We start from the raw sequence: 16867 nt of genomic DNA, 5'->3' as shown, positions 1-16867 counted from the left end.
TCTTCCTTTATATCATATTACAAAAGAATTGCCTCTCAAATACTATCATAATTATTGACTTCCCTAATGGCCACTTTAATTGAAATCATTTGGGATTTCCCAATGCTATTCATTCAAGTGCCATATAAAAAAATGACCTATTAGCAGTTTTAGAATGCTACCCATTATTAACAAGGGGAATTCCCCTTTCATCCATCGTCTATCCTAAGGATTATATCATTTCAACAGGAACAAATCTGTTTCCCATCAGGATTCCATCAATTAACACTTGGGCTTACCTACTACACACTGTATTAATACACACCTCATGTCAGGGTTCTTATTAATTCAGAGAGTTTGTTTGTGAGCTTGCTTATTATTCACAATAAGAAGATTAATTATTCTTAGAATAGGAGATTGTTAATGAGCCCTAAAATTCTTATCTAAATCCCTTACTTCACAGATAACCTGATGAATTGGCAAGCATTGTGATCCTAAGTGTGATGTTATGAAAACATTCTTTCTTTGGTAGGGAGTATTTAGAGCTAATTACCTTAAAATACCATTAGCTAGAAGTTTACTAACAGGGATAATAATTAACTACTTTTGTATTCAATTTATATGGAGAAGCAATACTTAATAATTCATTCATTCTCTGAACATACTTATCAAAAAGCTTTTTTATATGTAAAGTACTGTTCTAGATCCTAAGATCAGGACAATTTTTATAAAGAAATAATTTCAGTATATGTCCTAGTATTTGGTACACATCTATTTACATTCTCTCTCTCACTAAGTGAGGATATTAAGCTGATTTATTTAGAAAGAATTTCAGTGACAATATTGAAACAGAAAGTGATTACTCTGAATTAAAAACAGCAACAACACAAATAACCAGAATTCCTGATGACCAAAGTGTTCCATCTTGGATTGTGATTTTACTTTATTTGGCACCATAAGACCTAAAATTATCTGTGGACTAACTGCAAGCCTTACAGTAGCTAAGTAAAATGAAAGAGACGACACTGGAGTTGGTAGATACTGAAGTAAGCTACTCATACCTCCAGAGATATTGGAAATGTTATGATATAAAATACATTACTCATTATTCAATTCAGGGATCTTCTACTTCATCAAGTTCTTCAGTGCTAGAATGTCTTCATATGCACAATTCCTACTGCTCAATATATTGCTAAAATGAGTCTTTCTAGAGCTTAGGTGAGGTTTTAAACTTCATAACATAAATGAACAAAGTGTCTTTTAGACATTTACTGTGTGATATATTATTTAGGTTCCTATTTAACAACTCAGAAATTTATTTTATTTTTGAGTATGTATTCAGCTGAATTGGCCACTCAATCACAAGGGGTTTATACACAATGTATATTTGTCACCACCACTCTCTATACAATAAATAATTTGCAAAGTCGAACCAAGTTGACCAATGTCTTCAAAATAGTGCATACGCGCTCCTAAATATTTACGTCTACTAAATCACCTATTACTCAAAGATCCTAAAGTTTCAGACATGTTTACCAGACAGAAAATAATAAAAACCTTGAGCTCTAAATTTTCCAAGATTTATCAGCATAAACTCACTTTGTGACACTATTTCAATTTAATTTTCTGAATGTAATATGTATTAGTTTTACCCACTTGAGACTGGAACTATATTCCTTGATCCATTGTGAGTATATTTTTTAAAACAGTAATAGATAAAAACTCTTACCAAATAAGAAAGAGAAGCTTTAAACCTATATTAGTTTATTGTACTGTTATTTTGTGTTTACCTCTCATTAGCTCTTGCTATTCCTATGGTTGCTGATTATTCTTATCAAGTAGCATAGAATTATGCTTAAGTTTCTGGCAGTGTTAACGATGAGGGAAGGATTTACTTACCTCCAAATGATCATTTGTAGCAGGTTGTGTAAAACATTACATTCATGTTAACAGTATATATGCCCAAGCTTTTCACATTTCCTGTAGCTCATACATTGATTCTAATTTTATGCAGGGGATGGGGAGAATGACAGAATAATTTTTTTAAATATAAAATATGAGTCTTCCTAAAGACCTTCTTAGAGCAAACATTACACAAGCCCGTATATAATCTTCCTTTGCAAACTGAGTCAGGAAATGTGTGTTTCATTTCAAAAAGGAACACTTAAATTTGGAGGGAAGGATGAATATGCAAAAATTGACACAAAGCTTCTTTCAAAATGTTTTGATTATGTGCCAGAAGAGAACAGCATTAGAAGTTTCAATTGAACAAAAGGGAGTAAGAAAATGTACTTTTTACATCAAATGCCAAATTTAAAAGCACATTCTAGGCAAAGCATCCAATTCAAATCAAAAGAGTTTGCTTAGAAAAAAACGGTGGCAGCCTGAACCTGTGGCTCTCTACACATGCTCCCTCCAAAATGAGTAAGATCAACAGGAGTACAAATCAGACAACACAGGACCCATACTTTCAGCATTATTACTAGGAAACTGAGAATATTATGAACTTTGCATAGAATAGAGAAAGTGTGTGACCCTCAGAAATATAGCAGTGAAGAGAAAGAATAAAGTAGGAGAAAAATTAAAGACCCTGATGACAAGACAGAGAACCTTAAGATATGACAAACTTTTCCTTTCTCCCTAACCAACAAAAACATCCATTTAAAAATTGCATTTTTTTCATACTGACAGAAGAGGGAGCTTTTGAATGAGGGCCCCTATCCAACTACCTAGAAATAGGAACCAACTTTATACAAAACTACGTTAAGATGAAAAACAAAAACTAAGAATTGGGATATTTCAGAAGATGAAAGTTTCACCTTCTGAAATCATGAAGCAAGAGAGACCTACTGTAACACAATACTCCCAACTTATTTAAATATTCTCAAACATGCAGTTGGAGATATATATGTAAATAATACATGGGAGAGAAATTAAATAAACAAAATAATCTTAGTCTCATAAAAATGAAGAATAAATTACAAGGTAATCAAAGGAGAAGAGATTCAAATAAAAATCATGTAATAGACATTGAAGAATAGCAGAAAAGTTATGAAGAGAATGAAAATAACATAAAGAAGTAAAAAAGGTCATAGAAAAAGCGCTTGAAATGGAAGACATAAAAAGAAAAAATAACATCTGTATAATTGAATCCTGGAGAAAGAAAAACAAAACAATGGCACACAAATAATTAAACTATAATCTCCCCAATATTTCCAGAAATAGGAAAGCAGACATGCATATTAAAAGGACCCACCATGCATTTGGGAAAACCTATCTGATGTGATCAACTCTAAGACATATCCTGGTAAAACTGCTAGAATTTAAAGACAGAAAAAAAATATCCTCAGGGTCTTCAGGACAAAGAAAAAATTATTTAAAACTTTTAACAGTTAGGCTGATTTCAGATTTCTCAAGAGTAGCATACAAACATCACAGCAATGGAGCAGAATGTAAGACATTCAAATAAAGAAAATTCATATCAAGAATATTATATACTGCTAAGCTGTCTTTCAAGCACCAAGTATTATAGAAAAAAGAAGTTTTAAACATGTAAGAATTGAGCTAATAATTTACCCATAAACTCCTCCTAAAGAATCTGCTGGAGTTAGATCTTTATCTGACCAAGAAAAGACTGGGCAAGCTTAGGTGAAAGGACAAATGGTGATCATTTAATATACACAATTATAGATGCAACCATAAAATAAGAGTGGGAACATCTGTGGAATAATAGCATGTAGATGTTATATGCTCTATAAAATAGAAAGAATGCAAATTTAAAATGTGAAGAAAAGGGAGAGAGAAAGAGGAAAGTAGAATAAGGTCATTAATTCTCCTTTATGGAAAATAAGTGGAGTCAGAGGAAACAATTTAAAACTGAGAAACTATTTAGAAAAGGGTTAAGATGGGGGGTTAAAGGCACTGTAAAAGGTACAAATACAAAAGTAACCAATAGAAGAAAAATAAAATCCTTTCTTAATGACAAAAGAAATAAGAAGGAAAAGAGAAAAAAGTAATACCACGTAGAGAAAAAAACCCACAATAAATATAACAATATGCACAGTAATTATGACACAAAATAGTATGACAAAGTTTAAATAAAACATAAAAGTCATATAAAGAAAGAGAATGGGCTGTATTAGCCCACTAAAAGGAAAAGACATACAAATTGGTTCATAAGGCAAAACCTAACTCTATGCTGACACAAACCTAAATAGAATGATTCAAAAAGGAGGGGAAAAAAAGCAAAAAAGTGTAACAGGCAAAGGAAACAAGAAGAAAGCAGGGGTTGTAATCCTGACATCAGATAAAGAGAAATCAGATAAAGAGAATCAGGCCAAAAAACATGAAGCATGACATCTTTGTAGTCCAAAAAGCTGTAATTCATAATGTAGATTTAACACTTATGAGTATCGCTGAATCAAACAAAAATAGAAACATTGATAATAGACTATCCTGACACACCATTCTGACTGTAAAACAGGTCAACTGGATTAAAAAAATAAGTAAGAATATAACATAAGTAAGCAAAGTAATCAATAATAAGATCTTACGGATTTGTATCAAACACTACACCCTGATAATGGAAAATGTACCCTGTTGTCAACTGCACACAAAAATTGATCATAAAGCATAGGTAAGTGTCTTTATATAATTTAGGTTTAGGGGAAAGCTTTAGAACTATGATTCAAAAATCCAGCAATAAAAGATTAAAAATAATTAAAACATTTGCATGCATTTGTCTAAAGACAAGTGACACATTCAGAAACAATACTGCAAGACGTATCTTAGCTAAAGGGCTAATGTTTTACTATACAAAGAACATTTTAACTTTTTTTTTTTTTTTGGCTGCACCTTGTGGCTTGTGGGATCTTAGTCCCCCAACCAGGGATTGAACCTGGGGCCACGACAGTGAAAGCTCCTAGTCCTAACCACTGGACCACCAGGGAATTCCCCAAAGAATATTTTAAGAATGAAACGTCCATTGATGGATGGATAAAGAAGATGTGGTACATATATACAATGAAATAATACTCAGTCATAAAAAAGAAATAATGTCATTTGCAGCAACATGGATGGACCTAGAGTTTATCATTCTAAGTGCAGTAAGTCAGAAAGAGAAAGACAAATATCATATGATATCACTTACATGTGGAATCTAAAATATGACACAAACAAACTTATTTACAAAACAGACATAGATTCACAGACAAAAAAAACAAACTTATGGTTACCAAAGGGGAAAGGTGGGGGAGGATCAATTAGGAGTTTGGGATTAACAGATACACACTACTATACATAAAATAGATAACCAACAAGGACCTACCGTATAGCACATGGAACAATACTTATTATTTTGTAATAACCAATAGGGAAAAGAATCTGAAAAAGAATATATATATTTATATATATATATATATTCAGTTATGTATATAACTGAATCACTTTGCAGTATATCTGAAACTAACAAAACATTATAAATCAACTACATTTCAATAAAAAGAAAGAATGAGGGAAAAAATTCAAGATGAGCAAAGCACCTAAACAACTTATTTTAAAAAAAGACATTAAAATGGCCCTCAAATCTATTAAAAGATGTTTAACTTCTTTCATAAAAGGAAAATACAAATTTAAAACTACACGGAATACTATTTTTACCTGGTTAGATAGGCACCAATTTAAAAGGTTGACAATGTACTGTTGAAAAACAGCCTTTCTCATTCGTCACTGGTGGCAATGCAAAATGGGACAACCCTTTTAAAGGGGGATCTGACTGTATCTAACAAATTTACAAATGCTTTAGACCCTCAGATCCCAGTTTTAGCAATTTAGCCTGAAGATGCGCTTCTAACAGGCACCAATCGTATTTATAAACTACTGACAATCCTAAATTGCCTAAGCAAAGAAGATTGATTGAATAAACTATGGTACATCCACACAGCAGAGTACAATACAACTCTAAAAAAAGATGAAGATGATCTCTGTGAACTGATAGAGACTTATTTGAATATATATTGTTAAGGGGAGAAAAGCAAAGTGCAAAACAGTTTCTATAGCATGCTACTCTTCACGTAAGAAAGGAGAAATAAGAAAACATACTTATTTTTGTTAAAAGAAACATAGGAAAGGATAAACCAGAAATTTATGGGACTGATTTCTTATGGGAGAAAGTAATTTTCTCTGAGCAGATTTTTTGTATAATTTTGACTTTTGGAACCAAGTAAATATTCTGTATATTCAAAAGAAATAAAATAAAATGAAACTAAGAGTAGGGGATAAATCCCTAAAACTGAATGCAAGCAGAAATTTAAAAATTCAACTTCTGTTTTTAAAAACAGCTACACTTAAGGGGGAAAGAACTAATGTAGGTAACTTTTGAATGTAGTACTTTGACTATACACCCTTAGTCTTAAAAAAAAAAAAAAAAAATTTTTTTTTAAAACCCTGCAGACAAATCTTGAGCTCTTGTAATACGAAAGTTTGCTGCAGAGTTACCTTAGCCAAGGAATCAAATTAACATCATTGATAAAGGGCACACAGCCATCATATCCCCCCTGATAGAATAATCTGTATGGAAACATTGCTTATGTAGTATTCCAGCTAAAACTCACAAGAAGGAAATAACAGGAAAACCCAAATAATGAGATTTTCTGTAAAACAGTCAGCCTGTATTTTTTTAATATTTTTAATGTCAAAGGCATAAAAGACAGAAAAAGTCTGATGCACTATCCTAGATTAAAAGATAGTAAAGAGATCCTGGATTGCATCCTGTACTGGGAAAGATTGGTATAAAGGACATTACTGGGACAATTCAAGAAATTGAAATATAGACTGTATATTAGATAACAGCATTATATCAGTATTAAAATTTCTGGATTCAAAACTTGTTTTGAGGAAGTAAACACTAACATATTAGGGGTTAAAGGGCATGATGTATGCAGTTACTCCCATATAGTTCAGAAAAAAATAGGATATATTACAGAGAGAATGATAAAGCAATGTGGCAAAGTGTTAAACCTTGGAAAATCTGGATAAGAACATTCAGAAGTTCTTTATACTATTCTTAGAATTTTTCTGTGAGTTTGAAATTAATTTGAAGAAAAACTTAAAAAAAACAGCATAGAAAATAAACTGTGTGTGCATCCTTTACTCAGGCAATATTTTCTGTAGTATTGTTACTGATAGTAAAGATTAATATTTGGATGGAGAGAACAATAAAGTTTTCAAAGTCATCCTAAAAATTTTTGCTTCTACTGTGATTTGGGTGTCTCAAAACAGTTGACCTAAACATGATCCTTTACCGTCCTCCCACCTTAATGTGAATAGTTCACTCATTACTAATATTGAGGATTTCTTTTATAAATTTCCACACGCATAGCATTAAATTGTGAAACAATTTGAAAGGTATTTTAAAAGACTATATATGTAGGTATCCCTCTAATTTTAGAAGTAAAATATTCTTTCTTAGAAAGCTTGGAAACACAGGGTTGTGGCTCAGTGGTTAAGGTAATGGGCTAAAAAACCTGGAAAATGTAGAAAAGTATATACAATAGAAAGGAAAAATCATTGAGCAATGATTTCATGAAGAAGAGAGTTTAAAAATGTTTTGCATATTGTTTAAATGAAGGGTCACAGGCCTTTGCAAAAAAAGACATATAGGAAAGATCAGAGTAGATGAAACATTGGTTTCTTAATGAAAATAAATCCACTGCATTCCAAAAATAGGAAATTTGCACTTGAATTCACTAAATTTTCCTTCCAGAAAGTGATCTCCCTTATAAAAAATGAAAAAAAAAAATTGCTGATATTCAGTTTCATTAGGTAGAGAAATCAATAACTACATAAAGCCTGAGTAGCTTGTTGGCACAAACTTGCGTGACCTTATTTTCACTTAAATGTATCAAGATTTGTTCTGGCACTTAAAAAGAAACACTTTTAAGTTGTCAACGAAAAAAATCTATACAAACAAGTGAATAATTGAATTATTCACTTTCTTATGCATATAATGATAAAAGGGGTGGGGGGCATAAAAGAGACAAAGAAATAGATGAGAATTTTCCAGGGAGCTGGTCAAAGCTGAAGAAGATGGCGACTGGAAACAACACAGCACTGTGTCAAGATCTAAAAACGTGCCTCATCTTAAATCAGGCCTACGGCCAACTGCGGATTTAAGTGTAGAGGACAACCAGGTCACTTTCCCTTGAGCTCCCTTCCTGTCAGACCCTTTCCCTGGTGTTCACGCTTTTACTGCCATGGGGTGAATTGGAAAAGGGGCCAGAGCTTCCCTGCCCAGGGCCTCCTAAGAAGTACATCTGTCATGGATCATGTTATAGAGCAGACATGTTTGGTTTTGATCCTATTCATTTCAACTGGCAGGCGGTTATTATTAGAATGAAAAATTAAGCCATTATGCTGTCGAAGCCTTGCTGGCTCTAAAAAATTTATGGAGTTAATACAACAAAATTATCTTTTATAGCTGATAAAACAGCTGTATGTAGACGGCTGGCCTTTTCTTAAATAGGAAGAAACACAAAATGGCAGTCTTATTGGGATGGACCACACCAAGACAGAGGTGTCAGTGATATTTGCTGGTTTGGCAACACATGAAAAGGTACACCATGAATGATGGCAGTCTATCCCGAGAGAGGGTTTTATTTTTATTAGTCTTCCTGTAGGAAGGAACCAAAAAGCATACCTTCACGCTTTCTAAAAATAAGCCCCTGCAGTCCTTAAAGTAGCATTGTTATTTATAGGCCTGCTATTTTTCTGTTATTTAGTGAATGTTTCAATGAACATTTCTGCTACGCAAATATTCATGTAGCAATTACAACCTTTCCGAAACCAATGAATTGCAAGTATAGCTACTTCCTATTTATAAACCACTCTTCTAATATCTTTAGAAGCTGCTCATCTCTGGTAAAAGATTTGAGTCATAAAAAATGCAAAGCACAATAAGTACTGATGGGGCGCTTTTCATTCCAAGAGCTTTATAGTGATGACTTATTCAGGCCACCTCTGTAAAGGTCACATTGGTGATGGTACACACTAGACCAGAACAGTATTGCATCCTTTGGGGGAGAGGAAGGGCAGGTCTCTGGGGCACGCTTGACTGCACCAGCACATTAACACCTGGGTATTTTTCAAACCAAATTCTTGAATCTTTTCTTACCACATGTAATAATACCCAAATGCCAACAAGAGCAATATTTTAACCTTATCCTAAAGACTTAGGTTAAATGTGTCATAGAGTCTCTGAATATCTGTGTGTGTGTATTATATATGAATGCCTATTGTTTTATTATTTGTTGAATTTTTTGAGTTGTTTCTTTTCCAGCTTCCGTTAAAATGATTTTATTGAAACACAGCTTTCCTTGGTTGTCAGGAACTTGCTTAGCTTTTTGGAGAGAGGACCTAAGTTCTGTTTTGTCCAGATTGTGTATATGAATGGCCATTTTTGGCCTTTCCACTGAGGTTAGAATTAAAAGGTAAGTACATTGACACAATTACTAAGTCCTGATGCAAATCTAACTGACCTACCCTTTCTTTCTTCTTAAAGATGTAATAGATTTGGCTAATTAAGAATAACAGTCTTAAAGTACAGGGCCATGAAGTAAGAGGGAGGGTCTTTTGCACGTATGCTTTTGTTTTCCTTCAAAGATGAACTTACCACCGGAAAAGGAGCAAAGGTGCTAGTCCTAGAGGCAGTGGAAAGGCTTTTTTAAAAACAAAAATAGGTATCAGTTTTAGAATTTTCTTCTGTGTTATACTTCATTCTTCATATTCCATACACATCACTTCATTTCAGTGTTTCATGCCCATGCACAGGCAAGGAAACGGAGGCACTCATTAAAAGTACTTGCAAAGGTCATGCACATAATAAGTGATGGATTGAAATTCAGATCCAAGCAGCCTGGCTCCAGACACCTCATCCCTAAACATTATGAAACTGCGTCCCCAGCACCAGGGAACCTGTTGAAAGGAGCCCTCACTTCGAGGTGGCCAGTTGCCAGGCCAAGGTCTTAGCCAGGGCAATGCGCTGGTCTGTCATGAGAGGACCGGCTCCATAAGCTCCACATTTATTCCTTCCCTTGCCCCCTCTGCTTCTTCCATCAATCTTGGGCCCGCGTCGCCCTGTGACACTACGGGAACATTTCTGCAGTGGCTCTTGTTCCAGTTGGAGCATGTCACTGTATTAGCTTCTCTGACTGGAGGTCCCCCCGATCCAACACTTTATTGATTAATTTCACCGATGCATCCTTTCACTCCCCATGGGCTTACAAACCTAGTAAATGTAAAAGTGCTAAGGTCAGTGAATGAATAAAGAAGTGATCATATCAAAAACATTCTTCTGATCAGAAATTGTTTATTTTATGATTACTCTTGATATGGTAAAGAGATCTGTGGAAGCCATTTTATACGTATGGTGTTTAAAAGATTTTAAGGCTGATTGATTTTTTAATCTGAATTAGAGATTTGAATTCTGGTTATGCCACTTTCTAGATGCATGACTTTAGGAAAATGATTTTACCTTTTGTAAGCCTCAATTGTATCATCTGTGAAAAGGGGATGATAAGCATTGCATGGAGTTGTTAAATCTGTTCTGATGTCAGGTAAAGATTAATTCTCTCCCCTCAGATAATCCTCAGATGAATACAGATGTTTAGGTAGAACATAGACAAGAGGAGGAAAATATTAAAAAATACTAAATTAAATTAAAAATATTAAATCTAGACTTAAATTCTTGGTGATTGTGTATTTCTTAAAAACTTTATTGACATATAGTTGATTTATGATGTTGTGTTAGTTTCAGGTATACAGTGAAGTGATTCAATTATACATATGTATATACATATATATATTGTGTATTATTTTTACATACAGGGTAAACATTCGGATTGCTGACAAGAGTAATGTTTAAAATTTGAGCTGAACATTCCATCCAACAATTGATTTGTCTTATGAATTAAAAAGGATTTCCCCATTCAGTCTTGGAAGACATTATGGAATAAGCAGGAATTGGGGTGTCATTTAAATGACTCTCTGGAATTTTTATTCAGGCTAGAAAATTCCAATTGAGTCTCAATCCTGGTTTTAAAAATATGAGTTTTAGGGCTTCCCTGGTGGCGCAGTGGTTGCGAGTCTGCCTGCCAATGCAGGGGACACGGGTTCGAGCCCTGGTCTGGGAGGATCCCACATGCTGCGGAGCGACTGGGCCCGTGAGCCACAATTACTGAGCCCGCGCGTCTGGAGCCTGTGCTCCGCAACAAGAGAGGCCGCGATAGTGAGAGGCCCGCGCACCGCGATGAAGAGTGGCCCCCGCTTGCCACAACTAGAGAAAGCCCTGGCACAGAAAAGAAGACCCAACACAACCATAAATAAAATAAATAAATCAAAATAAAAAAAATAAACAGGAGCTGTTGTTTTAAAAAATATATATATGAGTTTTAAAAAGCTGATATAGCATCACCTAATAAAGGTAATTATTTTTACTTCCAATGAGGCATGGTATGATTAAACTTAACATTTTTTTTCCAGTGAGTGTTGATTGGGTATAAATGAGAACATGATGTCCCAGCAAATGATAACTTTACATTTAAAATGGGAACAGCATCTTCACACTGTATGTAATGGATAATGGTAACAAACAGTGGTGGTCAATTACTCTAGTTTTTAATAAAATATAGAAGCATTTGAAATGAAAAGTGGCATTACTATACTTAACTAACATTCTCTGTGTTCCTAAAAGATACACTAAATCTATGGAAATAATATATAATCTAGAAAGAACACGGTTCTCTTTTCAGGCAATTAATACATATACATACAGACACAGAGACTGCATATCTCCATGAATCGGAAATTAGGTCAGTCCCCACAGCAACAAAAAAATTCAAGAACTTAGGTGTATATAAAAATAGGTTGGAAAAACTCAGAATTTAAACACTAAAGGACATATTGTACAAATGGTTGTGTTTTCAAAGACAAAATCAACTCTCTGCATTCAGTATGAGAATCAATTTCATTTAAAAAGCCACACTTTGATTATTTATATCCTGCCAAGAGCTGGTATGAACAAACTTTGTACTTGTCAACCTTATTTTGTATTTGTTAGGTACAAATAAGTGTATATTCATAAGTATATATGTACATGTATGTGTGTATATATGTATATCTGACTATACACATACACATATGGGCATGTGTAAGCAGAGCCACTGTTTTAGTCTATATATCCATACCACACAGGGTAAACAATAGTCCTTGTTAATACCAAGCATCAACAGAAAGTGATTTAAGAAGGGGGCTAACATGAGAAAAGCTTGCTTTTACAGTAAAATTTTAACAACACAACTCTTTGGTCGCACCGTGGAAATATGTGGCTTTGTTTCCATGCAAACTGTGCTGAGAGATTCCATCTGGTCAGCGACGCTCATGTGTATACTTTGGAAGTTTTGTTCAAGTTTCATAAATCTTGTCATATATCAGGTTATCCTCAGTACCAGCCAAAGTAAATAATCTACAGCCAGAAGAGTGAAAGATCATTTATGCCCTAATTACGGATCAACGTTCTTTCTCAGCCAATGCCACGGCTCTCCTTTCATTAATCAGGCTTTGGGTGACTAACATCAATTGATGTTAGAAGGAGTATTCTGCGAACAAGTTTCAGAACATAACCTCTTCTGGAATTACAATATTTAATTGTTTGAGTGACAGTCAAAATAACCCTTGTGCGGCTATTTCTTTTTAATAATTGCAATATTGAGAAATGAGGGAAACCTAAGAAACTTCCGAAAGAAATGTCAATCTCGGGATCTTGGGAATGCTCGTAAATCCTCTTGCCCCCGTTACCCCTGGCTAAACACGATTCAGCTTCATGCTCGAGTATGATGGGCTCCCCACCCGCCATTTGAACTATTAATCTCATTGTGCTTCTCTGTCTTGACACTAAACCACTCAAAACTTAACATTACTCAGACTCTAGAAACACAGATTCTTTGTGTTTTTGTGTGAAATCTGCTTTTATCTAGACATTTCCTTTACAAGCCTGTAAAACTGAGATGGAATTATGACCTCCTATAGGATGGCTTTAGGGCTCTGATGTCTTCAGTGACTCCCGTAGGGTCCATCTACACACTGGTTTGGCATTTCAACTGCATCTCCTTCTTGTACCTGGGATGTGTTTAGTGGTACTCACATCCCAGGTTTTGCTTCTATGGCCGTTTCTTTCTCATTACCCTCATCCAGGAAATGTGTCCGAGGCCAGCACGTGTGTCCCTCTTTGGCTAGTTCCTGTTTCTTGAATTCCCGAGGAGAAGAGCTTGCTTGTTCCTCATGGCCTGTATCACCTTGTTTGAAAAAAATTCACTTTAAGTGATACGATACTGAGAGTAAACAAGCCTGATGTAAACAGACTTGAGGTTTTATACAAATTCATTCATTCATTCAGTAAGTATATATTGGGTCCCTACCACCTGCCAGCATTAATGCAGTGATGACTGAGACAGTGTGCTTGTTCTCCTGGAAATTATATTCCAGTGGGGAATGATAGGTAATAGACACATCTATACATAACATAGTTTCTGATATTGGTGAGTACCATGGAGAGAATAAAACAGAGTGTGGTTATTGAGAGAAAGGGTTTGGGGAGTGACAGTTTAATATGAGGTAGAATGATTGGGGAAGACCACTCGGAGAATGTGACATTTGAATTGAGTGATAAGAAAGATCTAGGTGTATGAGGGGGTGGGGACGTTGTAACCAGAGGGAATAGCAAGTACAAAGGCCTGGCGTCAGGAAATTGGGGTATTAAAGAAAACGCTATAAAAGCCAGTGTGGATTTTGCACTGTAAACATAAACTCGCTGGATGGCAGCTTTGGCATTTCCACTAGTGGAGACCTTTGATGGGGAGCGTGTGGGCACACCAGTGTTTTGAAGGCAACATCTAGACCCTGTGACATCTAATTCTGATTCTCAGAGAGGCCAGGGTCCAGCTAGCCAGGTACTTAGCTATTGGCTTTCTCTGATTACTTCCCCTGCATCTCACCCAGGACCTGATCATCAAGAAAGCTAAAATCAAAACTGAGCTTCTCCCAGATACAATCTATGAGTCAGAAGTCAATGGCTCATTTATCTCCTATAGCAAAAGACCAATATATGGTGGAAAGAAAGGAGCTGGTTTCCTGGTAGCAGTTTTTCTTCCAATCCTTTCCATCCCAACCCTTCCCCCAACTCCCTGCCTTCTAATAATTTGTCTTTTTGTCATAATTTGGTGCTTTCTTTCCCTGTCAATGCTGTTCTTTGTGCTTTTTTAAAATATTGTCTACTGGTATAAAATGATTGAATTAATAAAAGAATAGAGTTCTTTTCCATTGACATCTCTAACACTCCTAGTTTGGGTCTCTAATTTGGGAACACAAGGACTACTCCTGTTGATCCAATCTTTGACTGAAATTGACAGAGAATTGTGCCTTTAAAAAAAATTAACATTGCATTATTCATCCTTTCACTGGGGCTGCCAGAGTTTCAGTCCCTGGGCTGCATGAAGAGGGATGAACCCACTGTGGTCCTTACCATCATGGCTTCATGACACACAGGGGACAGACACACAGAAAGTGACTGCATGGTAGTGTAAAGAGGCATGTGTGAAATCTTAGGACAGCTAAAAGTCAAGTCATCAACCCTGGAGAAATGGCAGGGCAAGTTAGAGAGTAGAATTAGAGAGCAACTAGAGTAGTTGACTAGCTTCCAGCCCCTCAGACACTTCTGGTTCTGGCTCACTACCAGGAGTTCATTATTAGAACCAACCTAACCTTGCGAGCTTATGGGAAGTTGCCACATTCTTTGGTACTCACATTAATTCCCTATCAGTCGCATAATTGATGCCCTTGCTTTCTTGAACCACTGAATGATCTATGGCTGCAGTTACTCAATTATTATTTTCAACACAACTGATAACACTACTTTATAATTTCGTAGTCCTTCAACATGAAGCCTGGCTCCGGGTTATGACACAAATTGATGTCACAAGTTTTATTATCTTTGCTTTCTGACTAAGCCGTCAAGGACAGGTGAGGAAAGACTCCTAAAGATTTAGTTAATGTTTATGATGGGCAGCTGAAACATGAATGCTGGAAAATGAAAAGGCAATTACAGACAAGGTTTCTACAGGTCCGATGTGGAAAAGAAGCCAGAAATTTATTTAAATCCTTCTCACTCAACACCTGTTTTCACCTGAGGGGTTCATTTGAAGAATGAGAGAAGGTTTCATCTGGTTAGTACAGACCTTGTTCGTAGTCTCTAAATATCACAGTGTTAATAATTTTGAACCAAGAAACTAAAAAGATGATGATATCAATACATTTAGGGCCTGTTATTTTGCCAACCCACAACAACAACAGAAAAAGCAGCTAAAAAAAGTCATTTGTAAAGCTTTTTTCAAAACATTTTCTTGCATTCAGCATGTTAGTAGCTAGTATAAGTAGTGAATAACAAAATCCATTTCTGTGTGTAGATGCAGCCATGGAAAGAAAACAACATCACAGAACATTTGTAGAAAAATAGTAAGCTAAAAGGTATGTATTTGTAGTGCATATCTTTTCATCTAAGCATTCCACTTATGAAAACATATCCCTCGGCAGGGGAAGGTGGAAGTGTGTGGGACAGATTTAGCTATAAGAAGCTTTATGGAAGCAATATTAGTAGCAGGAAAAAAATGAAAATCTAAATGTCCAATAAGAAAGGATCAGTTAATAAATTCCACATAATGGAAAATTATGCAGATATTATAGCAATTTATTATGGAAATATATGCATGATATATCTTTAAAAGGAAAAGAAACAGACTGAAATATAGGATGTGTGGATTGAACCATATGAAATTCTTGTTTTTGTAGTTTAAGGTGGTTGAATATAAGTAATCTGTTATCAAACTAAAATATGATCCCATTTTCATAAATAGTAAAAATAAAACTATTGAATATATGTGTGTGCATGCACATAATTCTGAAAATATATTTGCTAAGGTTTACAATAGTTATCTTCAAGGTAATAGGCTTAATAGGTTTATTATAATAATTATAATCTTTACTCTTTCATTTTTTTCCAGAACTTTCTTTAAAAGGAATAGTCTTTTATAATAAGAAAAAAACAATGAAATACACTCCAATTTGAAAAAATTTACAAAGGAAGAATTTGCTGCCACAAATTTGTATTCTTTTCATTCAGTGATAACTCCTTCTGCTATTATCTTTCATTCAGCCTTGATTCCTCTTCATTTTACGATAGTAAAAGGGCACATCCTTCATCCTAGTGAAGGTATTCTAAAAAATAGCCAGCAAAATGTGAGCAAAGAAGAAAGAATGCATGGTCTGAGGCCAGTTAACTGACTTGTACCTTCAGTGAACCAAAATATTCTCTTCCCAAGCAATAGCAAGAATTTGGTTAACACACACATACACACACACACACACACACACACACACAAAGCACCCACACATTGGTCAAGTGCATGTTTTGAGTTAGTTTTAGATAATTGCTAGTTGGTATAGTGTATAGAAGTGCTGGGTGTCTTCTAGGAACAACAAACTGAGGACAAAAAATAATCTATTTATATTCCAAATTAGTGGGAAACTGGGTTCAGTTCCCAAGTGCCATGGCATCCTTGCTCTCACCTTTTCTTCCACCTAGTTCTATGACTTGACTGCTTTTGGGCTTGTATATCTTGGCAGAAGCTCTGTGTAGCTCCATCCACATCCTCTATGGTTGTGGAAATCCAGACTGCAACTCAATCGACTCTTTTGATACCTACTATTACCTCCCTGAAGCTATTTGCTCTCTAAGAATACTATAGACATCAATTTACATTTAGCCCAATTCCTAGTGTACTTA

This window comes from Eschrichtius robustus, chromosome 15, assembly GCF_028021215.1.
Source record: "Eschrichtius robustus isolate mEscRob2 chromosome 15, mEscRob2.pri, whole genome shotgun sequence".
NCBI classification, from domain to species: Eukaryota; Metazoa; Chordata; class Mammalia; order Artiodactyla; family Eschrichtiidae; genus Eschrichtius; species Eschrichtius robustus.
The sequence above is the reverse complement of the archived record's forward strand: the minus strand, read 5'-3'. Positions refer to the sequence as shown.